Here is a 16,001-nt window from a genome sequence, read left to right on the forward strand (position 1 = left end):
CTCGAGAATTTAGATGGCTTCCTGACTTACATTTAGGTCTTTCATCCATTTTGAGTTTATTTTTGTGTCTGGTGTAAGAAAGTGGTCCAGGTTCATTTTTCTGCATGTCGCTGTCCAGTTTTCCCAGCACCACTTGCTTAAGAGACTGTCTTTATTCCATTGGATATTCTTTCCCGCTTTGTCAAAGATTAGTTGACCATACGTTTGTGGGTCCATTTCTGGATTCTGTATTCTGTTCCATTGATCTGAGTGTCTGTTTTTCTGTCAGTATCATACTGTCTTGATGATTACAGCTTTGTAATACAGCTTGAAGTCCAGGATTGTGATGCCTCCTGCTTTGGTTTTCTTTGTCAAGATTTCTTTGGCTATTCTGGGTCTTTTCTTTTTCCATACAAATTTTAGGATTGTTTTGTTCTAGCTCTGTGAGGAATGCTGGTGTTATTTTTATAGGTATTGCATTGAATGTGTAGATTGCTTTGGGTAGTATTGACATTTTAACAATATTTGTTCTTCCTATCCAGGAACATGGAATCTCTTTCCATTTTTTTGTGTCTTCTTCAATTTCTTTCATAAGCTTTCTGTAGTTATCAGTGTATAGATTTCTCACCTCTTTGGTTAGGTTTATTCCTAGGTATTTTATGTTTTTTGGTACAACTGTAAATGGGATCGATTCCTTGATTTCTCTTTCTGTTCCTTCATTGTTGGTGTATAGGAATGCACCCGATTTCTGTGCATTGATTTTACATCCTGAGACTGCTGAATTTATGGATCAGTTCTAGCAGTTTTTTTGTGGAATCTTTTGGGTTTTCCATATAGAGTATCATGTCATCTGCAAAGAGTGAAAGTTTGACCTCCTCCTGGCCAATTTGGATGCCTTTTGTTTCTTTGTGTTGTCCGATTGCAGAGGCTAAGACTTCCAATACTATGTTGAATAACAGTGGCAAGAGTGGACATCCCTGTCTTGTCCCTGACCTTAGGGGGAAAGCTCTCAGTTTTTCCCCATTGAGGATGATATTAGTGTGGGGTCTTTCATATATGGCTTTTATGATCTCGAGGTATGATCCTTCTCTTCCTACTTTCTTGAGGGTTTTTATCAAGAAAGGATGCATATTTTGTCAAATGCTTTCTCAGCATCTATTGAGAGGATCATATGGTTTTTGTCCTTTCTTTTATTGATACAATGAGTCACATTGATGGTTTTGCAGATATTGAGCCAGCCCTGCGTCCCAGGTGTAAATCCCACTTGGTCGTGGTGAATAATTTTTTCAGTGTATTGCTGGAGCCGGTTGGCTAATATCTTGTTGAGGATTTTTGCATCCGTGTTCATCAGGGAAATTGGTCTATATTTCTCCTTTTTAGTGGGGGTCTTTGTCTGGTTTTGGAATCAAGGTAATGCTGGCTTCATAGAAAGAGTTTGGAAGTTTTCCTTCCATTTCTATTTTTTGGAACAGCTTCAAGAGAATAGGTGTTACCTCTTCTTTAAATGTTTGGTAGAATTCCCCTGGAAAGCCATCTGGTTCTGGACTCTTGTTTTATGGGAGGTTTTTGATTACTAATTTGATTTCTTTACTGGTTATGGGTCTGTTGAAATTTTCTGTTTCTTCCTGTTTCAGTTTTGGTACTTTATATGTTTCTAGGAATTTGTCGATTTATTCCATATTGCCCATTTTATTGGTATATAATTGCTCATAATATTCTCTCATTATTGTTTTTATTTCTGCTGTGTTGGTTGTGATCTCTCCTCCTTCATTCTTGATTTTGTTTATGTGGGTCCTTCCCTTTTTCTTTTTGATCAAACTGGCTAGTAGTTTATCAATTTTGTTAATTCTTTCCAAGAACCAGCTTCTGGTTTCATTGATCTACTATTTTTTTGGTTTCGATAGCATTGGTTTCTGCTCTAATCTTTATTATTTGCTGTCTTCTGCTGTTTCTGGGTTTATTTGCTGTTCTCCTTCCAGCTCTTTAAGGTGTAAGGTTAGGTTGTGTGTCTGAGACCTTTATTTCTTCTCTAGGAAGGCCTGGATTGCTGTATACTTCCCTGTTATGACTGCTTTTGCTGCATCCCAGAGGTTTTGGACTGTGGTGTTATCATTTTCATTGACTTCCATGTACTTTTTAATTTCTTCTTTAACTTCTTGGTTACCCCATTCATTCTTCAGTAGGATGTTATTTAGGTCCAAGTATTTGTTATCTTTCCAAGTTTTTTCTTGTGGTTGATTTTTTTTTTTTTTATTTTTTTTTTTATTTTTTTTTATTTTTTATTTTTGGGACAGAGAGAGACATAGCATGAACGGGGGTGGGGCAGAGAGAGAGGGAGACACAGAATCAGAAACAGGCTCCAGGCTCCGAGCCATCAGCCCAGAGCCTGACGCGGGGCTCGAACTCACGGACCGCGAGATCGTGACCTGGCTGAAGTCGGACGCTTAACCGACTGTGCCACCCAGGCGCCCCTCTTGTGGTTGATTTTGAGTTTCACAATGGTGTGGTCTAAAAAGATGCACGGTGTGATCTCGATCTTTTTGTACTTACATAGGGCTGATTTGTGTCCCATTATGTGGTCTATTCTGGAGAATGTTTCATGTGCACTGGAGAAGAATGTGTATTCTGCTGCTTTAGGATGAAATGTTCTGAATATATCTATGAAGTCCATCTGGTCCAGTGTGTCATTCAAAGCCATTGTTTCCTTGTTGATTTTCTGTTTAGATGTCTGTCCATTGTTGTAGTTGGGGTGTTGGTGTTATGGTGTTATTATCAGTGACTTTGTTTATGTTTGTGATTAATTGATTTATATATTTGGGTGCCTTCACATTTGGAGCACAAATGTTTACAATTTTTAGTTCTTCTTGGTGGATAGACCCCTTAATTATAATATAATGCCCTTCTTCATTTCTTGTTACAGTCTTTATTTTAAAATCTGTGGGGCGCCTGGGTGGCGCAGTCGGTTGAGCGTCCGACTTCAGCCAGGTCACGAGGTCTGTGAGTTCGAGCCCCGCGTCGGGCTCTGGGCTGATGGCTCGGAGCCTGGAGCCTGTTTCGGATTCTGTGTCTCCCTCTCTCTCTGCCCCTCCCCCGTTCATGCTCTGTCTCTCTCTGTCCCAAAAATAAATAAAAAACGTTGAAAAAAAAATAAAAAAAAATCTGTATTGTCTGATAATAAGTATGGCTACTCCAGCTTTCTTTTGTCGACCATTAGCATGATAGATGGCTCTCCATCCCCTTATTTTCAATCTGAAGGTGTCTTTAGGTCTAAAGTGGGTCTCTTGTAAACAGCATATAGGTGGATCTTGTTTTCTTACCCATTCTGTTACCCTATGTCTTTTGATTGGAGCATTGAGTGCATTGACGTTTAGAGTGGGTACAGAAAGAAATGAATTTATTGCCATTATGATGCTTGTAGAGTATCTTGGAGTTTCTGGTGGTGTTCTCTGGTCCTTTCTAATCTTTGTTGCTTTTGATATATATATAATATATATATATATAAAATATATATATATTATATATACATTATATATATATAATGTATATATATAATATATATATATATTATATATATATATATAATATATATATTATATATATCTAGATATATATATATAATATATATATATCTCAAATATATATATATCTCAAAAGCATATATATATATATATATATATATATATGTATATTTCATCTTTTCTCTTTTCAACCCCTCTACCCCTTTTGCTTTCTCTTCATCTTCTGGAACCCCTACGATTCTGATGTTATTCCTTTTTAATGAGTCACTGATTTCTGCAATTCTCAAATCGTGCTCTTTTGCCTTAGCTCCTCTCTTTTTTTCTGCTTCATTATCCTCCATAAGTTTGTCCTCTATATTGCTAATTTGCTGCTCTGCCTCACCCATACTTGCTGCCATGGCTTCCATTTGAGATTGCAGCTCTGTTATAGCATTTTTTTTTCATCCTCACTAGCTTTTACTTCTTTTATAAACTCTGCAGAGAGGGATTCTAATCTATTTTCAATCCCAGCTAGTATTCTTAGTATTGTGATTCTAAATCTGGTTCAGACATCTTGCTTATATCTGTGTTGATTAAGTCCTTACCTGTCATTCTTGCTCTTTCTTTTGGGGTGAATTCTTTTCATTTCATCATTTTGAAGGAAGAAAGGGAATCAATAAAGTAAAAAAATTGAAATAAAAAGATTAAAAATAACACACACACAAAAGAATCAAATTAATGATGTTAGATCCTAGGTGTGTTCTGGTGTTGATGTTGAAAGGAGCTTGATAGATTAGAGTATAAAGGGAAAGAAAAAAAAAAGGAAACGTTTGAAAATTTGAAAAAAGGATTACAATGAAATAGAATAAAATGAACTGATGGAAGTAAAATAGATTTTGAAAAACTTACAAAAAAATAAAAAATATAGTAGAAAAAAATTAAAGAAAAATATTTTTAATAAAAATGGAAAATAAAAATAAATTTTTTCTCTTTCTATATTCAAGAAAAAGAAATGAAATGAAAAAGAGAAAAAAACCCCAGAGAATTGAATAGATGGACCAGCAAACAGACTGAAATAGATTGAAATTACATTGTTTTCCCCTAGATGTCAAACAGTGAAGCAATTTATAGTCCGTAAACTAATCAGGTGGAGAGACTTGTGGTGTTCCTGAAGAGGGAGCCCACTTGGGCAGGGCTTAGTGTAATGGCTCCATTCCCCACTAGATGGCTCTACTTAGCTTACTGGGGTGGATTGTTGTGGCGCTTGTAGGTGTGTATGCACATGCATGGGAGGGGTGAACATGGCGTCACCCAGCTACCCAGTCTCTAGTATCAGAACTGTTCTCCCCAATCAGCAATCTCGCACCTGTCCTTTGTCTCCAGTTTCTGTCCACTCCGTGCTTTTATACTGTCTATGACCAAGCTGTCAGGTTGCCAGGCGTCCCCTCCCTCCTGAGTTTTATCTCAGGTGTGGCTGTATTTCCCAACCTCTTACCCCTGAGGGACTGCGGCTTTGCCCCGCTCAGACCTTCTGTGGGAGGTCTCACTGAGAAATGGCTGGGTGTGGCTGCACCCAGGAACACTCACGGAACTGTGCTGCTGCTGATGCTCAGAGATTGCGGCTGGGTGCCATCCCACCCAGAAAACGTTCACACGATCATTTAGCAGCAGCGATTCAGGGATTATAGAAAATCTCAACACACATCGGGTACAAGGTTTTACCTTTAGTGACCTTGTTTGAGCACCAGCAGATGTGGTGGTTCTCCGGAATCTGCTGGCACCTTTGCCTGTAGGGGGGCTGCACAGCCTCTACCAAATGACCTCCCAGCAGGGGAACTGCCTCTCCCTGTGTGGCCCAAGGACTGCCGACCTCACTCTGCTCCTGGGAATTTGCCCTTCCCACCAGAGTACTGCCAGGTATTGAGCTGTGGAGTTTCAGACTCTGCGCTCCCCCTGTTTATAGAGTCTTAGTGGAATTTAAACCCTCTTCTTTTTCCTTTCTCCCTTTTTAGCAGCTGTTTCCATTTTTCCACTTTCTCTCCAGCTGTTTTGGAGGGGAGGTGGTCTTCCTGTCCCCCCCCCCCCCCCCCCCCCAATGCCTGACTCCATCCTCTCTCTGCAAGCAAAAAGAGCTCCCCACCCTCCGGGGCTTCTCTCTCTCCCAGTTCACCTCTTGGTGTCATGTACCTGCTGAGTTCTGTGGTTCAGGTTGTGCAGATTGTTGTGTTAATCCTCAAATCAGTTTTCTAGGTGTGCAGGATGGTTTAGTGTCAATCTGGCTATATTTCATGGATGTGAGACGCAAAAAAAACTTCCATGCTGTTCTGCCATCTTGGCTCCTCCATCCCATGTACACTTTAGATTTAAAAGTGGTTAGGGGCGCCTGGGTGGCGCAGTCGGTTAAGCGTCCGACTTCAGCCAGGTCACGATCTCGCGGTCCGTGAGTTCGAGCCCCGCGTCAGGCTCTGGGCTGATGGCTCGGAGCCTGGAGCCTGTTTCCGATTCTGTGTGTCTCTCTCTCTCTCTGCCCCTCCCCCGTTCATGCTCTGTCTCTCTCTGTCCCAAAAATAAATAAAAAAAAAATGTTGGAAAAAAAAAAAAAATTTAAAAGTGGTTAAATATCTTGCTGAAGGTCATGTAGACAGCACCTGATGGAGCTCAGGTTCAAACCCACTTCTGTATGACCCCATCTCACGAGGAATGGAGATAATCTCCTTTGTACCTTCAGATATCTCAGTACAGCTGCAGTTTGAATCAGTCATCATAATGAATAACAAGGTATTATACACAGGCAAAATCAGTTCTAGCAGGTGGATCCTTTGTGCTGGCTGAATTGGTAACTGGAATTTTTATGCTTTTGGAGGGAGAGGGAATATAATATAGTTATGATGTCTTTTCTTGAGAGCTTTTCCTATTGCTCTAAAATTGAGAGAATACATCAATCAAACATGACAAATTTTAATAACCTATAAGGCACAGACATTGACCAATTTGATGGATGCTCACTATAAGCATCTGGAGAGGCTGTATGGTGCCTTCTAGCCCAGTATCAGTCTGGTGTACTAGATTTGTTTAGAAGATCCATTATCTGTAAGGCTAAGAAACAAAGATTTTTATTGTGTTACAGAATTATTCTAGTACGAGATTAATTTGTTATATATGCTAAAGCAATTAGCATTTGTAGTGAGAATGACATTTAAAGAAAATGAAAGGAGATGTTGTGGAATAATGAAAGTCTCATTTACATGATATACCTATTACCTTGCTAGAGACCCAAAAAATTTTACTAGTTTGGTATTTGGTTTCTCATTTATTCATCTGCTGATTCATTTGCTCATTTATTCATTCTGTATACTTTCATTTTAAGACTATTATTTCTGTCAATTCTGAGAAAGGATTTTTCTTTCTTTTTTTTAAAAAAAGTTTTTTAACGTTTATTTATTTTTGAGACAGAGAGAGACAGAGCATGAACGGGGGGGGGGGGGTCAGAGACAGAGGGAGACACAGAATCTGAAACAGGCTTCAGGCTCTGAGCTGTCAGCACAGAGCCCGATGCGGGGCTTGAACTCACGAACCGGGAGATCATGACCTGAGCTGAAGTTGGACGCTTAACCGACTGAGCCACCCAGGCGCCCCAGGATATTTTGTTTTAAGCTATAGAATAGGGATAATCTTACCATCATCAGTCTATGCATGAATTGGTTATTTGTTTACATATATGACTTACATAGTAAGCTGTAAACTATTTAAGGGTGGGGACCGTGTGTGTGTGTGTGTGTGTGTGTGTGTGTGTGTGTGTTTAATCCCTCTGCCCTCCAGTGCCTAACAGAGTACTTCAATACATATTTTAGTGACTGAATTAAAGAACTCAGAATTCAGTCAGTCTAAATGTATGTTCTTTGCAACTCAACCCTGGAGGTTATGGGTTTCATGTATTCCTTTAGTGACCATGTAATGAGCTCTTAAAACCTGTAAGTGGCTGTTTTAGAGTTAGGCAACAGCCCCTAAGGTGACTACAGAAAGAAGAGATTAAATGCCGGGACCCCACAGTTAGATAGGAGATGGCCTTTTAAAGACTGCTCTGATGTGCAGTGTTAAACCATGTTGTCACCCTGAGGTATAGGGAGCAATAGATGGTTAAAATTGGTGAGGTTGGTTTGGGGACCAGGCTCTGTAGAGATCCAAGTCCAGAAAACAAAGGATTAAAGTTTCCCCATTTTTCCATTATGAGGAGCAAGTCAGGGAGTTTTGTAACCTGATGTAATCAACAGTATCTTAGGTGTCTTAGGTGGATGTCAGGAGGGAGCTGAGGATCTGAGGACCAGTATATCATAGCATTGCTGGGAAAAAGGCAAAGTGTTTTTTTTTTTTTTTAATGCTTTATTTATTTTTGAGACAGGGAGAGACAGAGCATGAACAGGGGAGGGTCAGAGAGAGGGAGACACAGAATCTGAAACAGGCTCCAGGTTCTGAGCTGTCAGCACAGAGCCCGACGCGGGGCTCGAACTCACGGACCGTGAGATCATGACCTGAGCCGAAGTCGGCCACTTAACCGACTGAGCCACCCAGGGGTGCCCCAAAAAGGCAAAGTCTTAATGGTCTAGACTGACACAGGGCCTGGGAACATAGTAGGTCAGAGAGCAGAAAAGAGAGTGAGTTTGACACTAAGGCAGGTTTTTACTTGATTGTTCAGCTATTTGTAGGTCTTGGAATATGAGTGAAGTAGCTTTTGAGCTGAATTTCTCAGTCTTCACTTTGTTGACATTTTGGGCCTTGTAATTCTTTGTTGGGGGTGGGATAGGGCTGTCCTTTGCATTGTGGGATTGCTGCATCCTTGGTCTATACCCACTAGATGCCAAAAAAAAAAAAAAAAAAAGAAAAAAGAAAATGTCTTTAGGCATTACTAAGTATCCCCAGGGAAGCAAAAATCACCTTTGGTTGATAACCAGTGTTTTAGAAGAGTATGAATCAAGTGGCCACTGTTGACTAAAGAAAGGGTGAGGGAAATAGTGATTATAAGTGACTCTGTAAATGTTACATCTTTTTGTATGAATTCCAGAAGGAGTAAGGACCAAAAGTAATCTAATCATTACACAGGCTGGAAGAATGAAATAAATACCAAAAAGAAAAGGCCTTTGCATTTGCAAATGCATGGAAATATGTACTATTTTATTTATTTAGTTTTATAGAGAGCCCAAGCTGGGGAGAGGGGCAGAGGGAGAGATAAAATCTAAAGCAGACTCCATGCTCATTGGGAAGCCCAACATGGGGCTCCATCCCCACAACCCTGCAATCACAACCTGAGTGGAAATCAGGAGTCGGGCTTTCAGCTAACTGAGCCACCCAGTTGCCCTGGAATTTATTTTATTTTGTTTTATTTTGTTTTGTTTTGCCACCCAAATGCCCTGGAATTTATTTTATTTTATTTTATTTTATTTTATTTTATTTTATTTTATTTTATTTTATTTTAGCATATGTGCTGCCAAAGTGAGTACTATTTTTTTTTATTTCATTTCATTTTATATTTTAAAGGTTATTTATTTATTTTGAGAGAGAGCAAGCATATGCTTGCAGGAGGGAGGGGAGCTGAGAGAGAAGGACAGAGAGAATCCCAAGTGGGCTCTGTGCTCACGAACTGTGAGACCACCACCTGAGCTGAGATCAAGAGCAGGGCGCTTAGCCAACTGAGTCATCTAGGTGCCCTACCCCTGAACTATTTTAGATTGTAGTGGAGAAAAAACATTTGGAGAAAGGAGATTGGAGTTGTTATAGTTAGCCATAGTTTGGGAAGAAATTTTAAAGTCAGGTAGAAGGTTTAATTAGGTTGGAATTAGAGTTTGATTAGTCTGAAATTGGCCAGGAGTAAGTTGTTAAAAATCTCCTGGATTGAATTTATTTTTATTATCTTTCAATTTCCTATTTATTTCATTTTTTGAAAGTGAAATAGGAAAGGAAATCCATTAGAAATCCTTATCAAAATAATACCAGAATTCTTCACAAAGCTAGAGCAAAACAATCCTAAAATTTGTATGGAATCAGAAAAGACCCAGAATAGCCAAGCAATCCTGCATAAGAAAACCTGAGCTGGATGCATCACAATTCTAAACTTCAACCTGTATTACAAAACTGTAATCATCAAGACAGTATGGTACTGGCACAAGAACAGACATACAAATCAAGGGAACAGAATAGAGAAGCCAGAAATGGACCCACAAACGTATGGCCAACTAATCTTTGACAAAGCAGGAGAGAATAGCCAATGGAAAAAAGTCTCTTCAGAAAATGGTGTTGGGAAAACTGCACAGTGACATGTAGAAGAATGAACCTGGAACCACTTTCTTACACCAGACACAAAAATAAACTCAAAATGGATGAAAGACCTAAATGTAAGACAGGAAGCCATCAAAAGAGGAGGAGAAAACAGGCAACAACCTCTTTGTCCTTGGCCAGAGCAACTTTTTACTGGACATGTCTCCAGAGGTAAGAGAAACAAAAGCAAAAATGAACTATTGGGACCTCATCAAAATATAAAAAATTCTGCACAGAGAAGGAAATAATCAAAAAAACTGAAAGGCAACTGACAGAATGGGAGAAGATATTTGCAAATGACATATCAGATAAAGGGTTAGTATCCAAAATCTATAAAGAACTTATCAAAGGCAACACCCAAAAAACGAATAATCCAGTGAAGAAATGGGCAAAAGACATGAACAGACAGTTTTCCAGAGAAGACATCCAAATGGTCAACTGACACATGAAAAAATGCTCAACATCACTCATCATCAGGGAAATACAAATCAAAACCACAATGAGATACCATCTCACACCTGTCAGAATGGCTAACATTAACAACTCAGGCAACAACAGATGTTGGTGAGGTATGGAGAAAGTGGAATGCTTTTGCACTGCTATCTAGTGGGAATGCAAACTGGTGCAGCCACTCTGGAAAACAGTATGGAGGTTTCTAAAAAATTAAAAATATAACTACCCTATGACCCAGCAATTGCACTACTAGGTATTTATCCAGAGAATACAGGAGCGTTGATTCAAAGGGGCACATGCACCCCAGTGTTTGTAGCAGCACTATTGATAGTAGCCAAAACGTGGAAAGAGCCCAAATGTCCACTGACAGATGAGTCAATAAAGAAGATGTGGTGTGTGTATATATGTGTATGTACGTATACATTTATATGTATATATGCACATATATACATACACATACACACCCACAATGGAATATAACTCAGTGATCAAAAAGAATGAAATCTTGTTATTTGCAACAATGTGGATGGAAGAATATATTATGCTAAGCGAAATGTCAAAGACAAATATCTGATTTTACTCATATGTGGAATTTAAGATACAAAACAGATGAACATGAGGGAAAGGAAGTAAAAATAATATAAAAACAGAGCGGGGAGACAAACCATAAGAGACTCTTAAATACAGAGAACAAATTGAGGGTTACTGGTAGGGTGTTGGGTGGGGAGAAGTGCTAAAGGAGTGAGGGGCATTAAGGAGGACACTTGTTGGGATGAACACTGCGTGTTACAGGTAAGTGATGAATCACTAAATTCTATTCCTGAAATCATTATTACACTGTATGTTATCTAACTTGGATTTAAATTTAAATAATAAAAATAAAGGAAATCCTTTAATTAATGAAAATCCATGCTTTGTTAATTTTTGGTATTTTGTCCTAATCACCTGGCATTACCTTCCTCACATCTGCTGAGCAACTCTCCAGTATTGTAGCCATTATGGGGACATTTTGCTGTCTCTAAAAGACTACTTTTCTTACATTTGAGTCCTTACAAATTCATGGTGAAGTTATCTGGACTATCTCTGCTTTTGCTGTTGCATCAATCAATTATCAGTCCCTCTGTAAATTTCTTATTACATTTACCAGAGCAGCTGTTCCAGACCTTTTTCACTTTTCCATTCTTGCTCAAGTCACTCTCAGTAGGTAGCGTTGTTTTTTATTTAACTGAAATTGAGGAAATTCAGGCATGAGCTTTTTAGAATTTTCCCCTCTACATTTCTCTACCTCTATTTTTATTCTTTCTCTTTGCCTCCATTTCTGCACCATAGTAAATGTTTCTCCCCCCCCCCCCCCCGCTTTTTTTAAAGTTTTTATTCATTTTGAGGGACAGGGGCCTGGGGAAGGACAGAGAAAGAGGGAGAGAGAATCTCAAGCAGGCTCTGCACTGTCAGTGGGGAGCCCAGTGTGGGATGTGAGCCCATGAACTGTGAGATGATGATCTGAGCTGAAATCAAGAGTCAGACACTTAACCACCTGAGCCACCCAGATACTCCAGTGCTCCTTTTTGCTAAGACCGATCTCTGCATCTGTGCTTCTGATGACATATCCTTCCTTTCTTTTCCAAGCCTTTGTTAATTATCCTTCAATTTTCCCCTTGATTTGAATTTTTATTCTCTTGTTTTATCTTTTGTTAAAGAGAAATAAAATCATTCCATGAGACTTGTTAAAGAGCAATAAGGCAGACTTTATTCAGGACCACAGCTATAGGTGTAGGGACCACTGCAAAGGGGTTCTGTAGTTGGAAAAAGAGATTGGACTCAACTCTAAATAGAACAAGGAAAAGTAGGAATTTATAGCCAAGGACTAGGATGGGGGTCAGTGAATGTAAAATTACTGAGAGGAAACTCAGGGGCAAAGGGAATATGATCTAACAGAAATCTTGATTATGGCAGGTCAGGGTGATCAGACATTACCTGAGAGATGGTGGAGCGTGAGGAACCCAATCAGATATCGAGGGTGATCAGATAGTAAGGATAAAGAATTCTGACTAAACTGAATTAGCAGGATTCTTCCTAAAATTGGATAATGAAGAGATGAACGTGGAAGCACAAAAGTTAGGGCCTAGTTGAGAAAAATGTTCAGAAGAGTCTGAGTAGAGTTTGGTCATGGAGAGATTCTTTGTCACTTTCTGTAGTCCTGCGCAGGTTTCTCTTTTTCTTAAATAAGAAACTGAAAAAACACCCAAACCTTTCCTTGACCTTACCATATTGCTGCTTGCTCAATCTCAGGCTTTTTCTCCTCTTTTCCACCATTAGATTGTTTGAAAAAAGGAAGAGCCTATGCATACTGCTTTACTAAATACTCTTTTAACTTTTGTTTCTCATGCTATTGAAGCATCTCTCTTAAACTTCATTGTTATCTTTCTAATAACCAAATCATATGGTACCCCCATCTTTATCTTTCTGTGTTTGTCAGCAGCATTTGCTATTTTTGACTATCTTTTCTTTCTTAAACCCTTTTCTTCTGTTGATCTTTGTGACTTAATACCCACCCACCCTAATGGAACAGGGCCCTGTCTTACCCAATGCCATTTTAATTCAGCTGTTGGCCAGCCTACCATAAATATGTGTGTGATGCCAGCCAGGACCAGAAAGAAATGCCTAAACAAACCCAGCTAATATCAGCAGAACTGCTTTGCTAACTAGTAGATTCCAGAGCAGTTATAAATGGTTATTGTTTTAAGCCACTGAGTTTTAGGATGGTTTGTTATGCATCATTATTGTGGCATTGGACGACTGATAGAGCACAAGAACAAGACCTGAAGGGAATTATCAAAAAATATTATAGAAAATTTTCTAGTTCTGTAGGATACAAGTCTCTAGACTGAAAAGTTTCCCCAGGTATCCAGCATAAAGAATGAGAAAAGATCACAAAGCCTGAAATTTAAGAACATTATAGATTAAAATAAAATTCTTTTGTATAAAACAAAAGAAAACATGAAAACAAATCATATAGAGATTAATGATAATCAGAATTATATCAAACTTTTAACAGCAGCACTGGGATATAGAGGACAGTGTCGCAATGCTTTTAAAATTGTAAGGGAAAAATCACTTTCAGCTTATATTTCTCTATTTAGCCAAACTATTGATGAGGTAGTATAGAATAAAGAAGTTCTAAGACACAGAAAGTTTAAAACATTTATGCCTCATGTGTCCCTTTGTAGAAAGCTTTTGGAAGATGAACTTGCATAAAACACGGGTGGAAATCAATAAAAAGAAAGACATAGGATGCAGAAAACAAAGGATTTAATGTATGAGGGCAGAGAAAAGAGGTTCCTTGAGAATAGTTCTTCAGTAGGCTTAGAGAGCACCCAGTCCAGATTGGAGAAAAAAGATAGAGGACTATGAGAAGGATTTGGGAGGAACAGTGAAGTGCTTGGTATGTTTGAAGGTTTGGAAAAAAATGACCATTGACAAATGTGTTAGACTGGGTTAAAAACAGTGATAGGTAAGTGGAAAACTAAGCAGAAAAATATCAGATATTTTTATAAGTATGGAAACGTCACATTACATTATCTGGCTCAGGAATAAAGAATATTTATGTAGTCAATGGTATAAACACTGACTACTGATTTAAACATATTTGTATTGAGAGAACAGTATGTATGTGTGTGGGGGGAGTGGGGAAGAAGGCTGATGGTGTAAGAGAGCAATATTCTCCATTACTATAAAGGGAATTAAAATCATAATATTGGAAATTGAGCAATTGAGAAATATCCATACAAGCTTTATATTTAGACCAGAGCAAACTACTAAAAAGAATCCTATGAGGTATAGCACTAGAGCAAATGACGTATTTTTTCAGTTAAGGGATAGAAAGTAAATGTTTTAGGTTTTATGAGCCATATGATTTTTGCTGTTGTAGGGTGAAAGCAGTCAATTGACAATTCATGAATGACTGGACATGGCTGTGTTCCAGAACGTTACAGAAACAGATGGCAGGTTCTCTGGGTTCTGTCCTAGTTTGTGGCAACATGGTTAAATGTGCCAAGAAAGTTGGAATCGTAGATTAATATAGGACCTATTATGGTGCTTCTGTCAGGAAAATGGTGATGAAAATTGAAATAAGCCAGCATGCCTAGTATACTTACTCCTTCTGTGGCAAAACCAAGATGAAGAGATGAGCTACGGGGATCTGACACTGTGGTTCCTGCATGAAAGCGGTAGCTGGTGGTGCCTGGACTCACAACACCATGCCTACTTGCACAGTAAAGTTTACCATCAGAAGACTGAAAGAATTGAAAAACCAGTAGAAGCTCCACCCTTTGAAACAGTGCTAGCCTATAGTAAATGGATTAATTTATGTAACAAAAAGAACAAAACCCGATGGTGGGTTGGATTTGGGCTTATGACATAGTTTGTTAACCTTATGACTAAAGGGCAAAAGGAAGTAAATAGGGATAATTTTCTCTTCCTGATTCAAGTTCATTTTTTGAACTTCCGTACCTTTCCCCCCCCATTAACTGCAGAGTATAGAGTAATTTTCTATATTGCCCCTCACATCAGTGTCCAATTTAATGTTTATTTGTAAAGAGCTTGTGCTTTAGATTATCCGAACTATTTACCATCTCCAAATGTTGACCCAGATTTCTTTCTGTGCCTTATGCTTTTTCCTCTGGAATTACTCTCCTTACTTTACCTCTCAGCTTTTCAGAAGTGAGTTCATCTGAAATAGCTGCTTCTCTAAGAAACTGTTACAGTTTCTTTCCACCTTACTGTAAACCCTTGTCCAGGTAGCCAACCAGAGATGATTTAATCCCTCATTTGGTAGAGATTGAGTTTGGGGGTCAGTCAGTCCTGAATTTGAATTTATAATCTACTTATATACTTGCTGTATGACCTTGAAAAAATGTATTTAACTTTTCTGAACCTTTTTTTTTCTTATCTGTAAATATTTCGTATGGTTCTTTATAAGTTAAAGTGGTTTAATATTGTTTTCTTCCTTTTACTTTTAACCCTTATCCCCCATCCCTTATCAATTTGAGCTCAGATTATGTCTTCCTCATCTTAAATAATCCTGAAGCAGTTCTCAACAAGCATTGATTTGATTGGATTGAATTGAATTAGGAAGGAAATGTCTTAGTGTTAATTCTTAGCTGAAGAGTTCTGATTTTATGATAAAATTAGAGAAATTTTGTATTCTACAGTTTGCTGGTTCCCTAATTTTTCTTACATGGTCTATTTTTATTAGTTCACTTCTGTTTTCTACCACATTGCAAAGGAGGTGCAGTGTTACAGAAGGGAATACAGTGGCTTGATTTTTCCTTTGATGGGAACTAAGCCATATGTTTGTATTGAGTCAGCTACTCCAGACTCTGAATTCCCAATCAGATGGTCAGCAGTGTTTAATTGAATTCCCAATATGTGCAAGGCAACACTGGGTGCTGTCACTCTAGGGAGGTGTAACCATCTGGAAGAACTTTTTCAAAGAACCCAGAATATGAGAATATGTCTCTTTGTATCTAAATTAAAATGATACTAAATTTGGCAAAGTAAATAGCTGGCATAAGTGCTGTCTTTTGCGTCCCACTCTCCCCTTTTATCATTCTTTCAATCTCCAAGAACAGGCATCCTCCTTTTTTGCTATGGTGAGGCTAGTGTACATTTTCCTTGATTTCTTTCCTTCCTCATTATTGTAATTCGTGTAATACAGGATTCTGATGTTTAAAATCTTCAAGATCTTTTAGCTTTTGCATTCTT

General features: G+C 38.5%; 1 protein-coding gene and 1 pseudogene across 14 annotated transcripts in view; both read left to right on the plus strand.

The window, feature by feature from the left end:
- ANKS1B (ankyrin repeat and sterile alpha motif domain containing 1B) overlaps positions 1 to 16,001 on the plus strand; it is a 1,084,349-nt gene that overhangs the window by 21,731 nt on the left and 1,046,617 nt on the right. The window lies entirely within an intron of this gene.
- Positions 13,174 to 14,920, plus strand: LOC131519036 (large ribosomal subunit protein eL43-like; annotated as a pseudogene).

The sequence above is a fragment of the Neofelis nebulosa genome, chromosome 8 (genome assembly GCF_028018385.1).
Source record: "Neofelis nebulosa isolate mNeoNeb1 chromosome 8, mNeoNeb1.pri, whole genome shotgun sequence".
Classification (NCBI taxonomy): domain Eukaryota; kingdom Metazoa; phylum Chordata; class Mammalia; order Carnivora; family Felidae; genus Neofelis; species Neofelis nebulosa.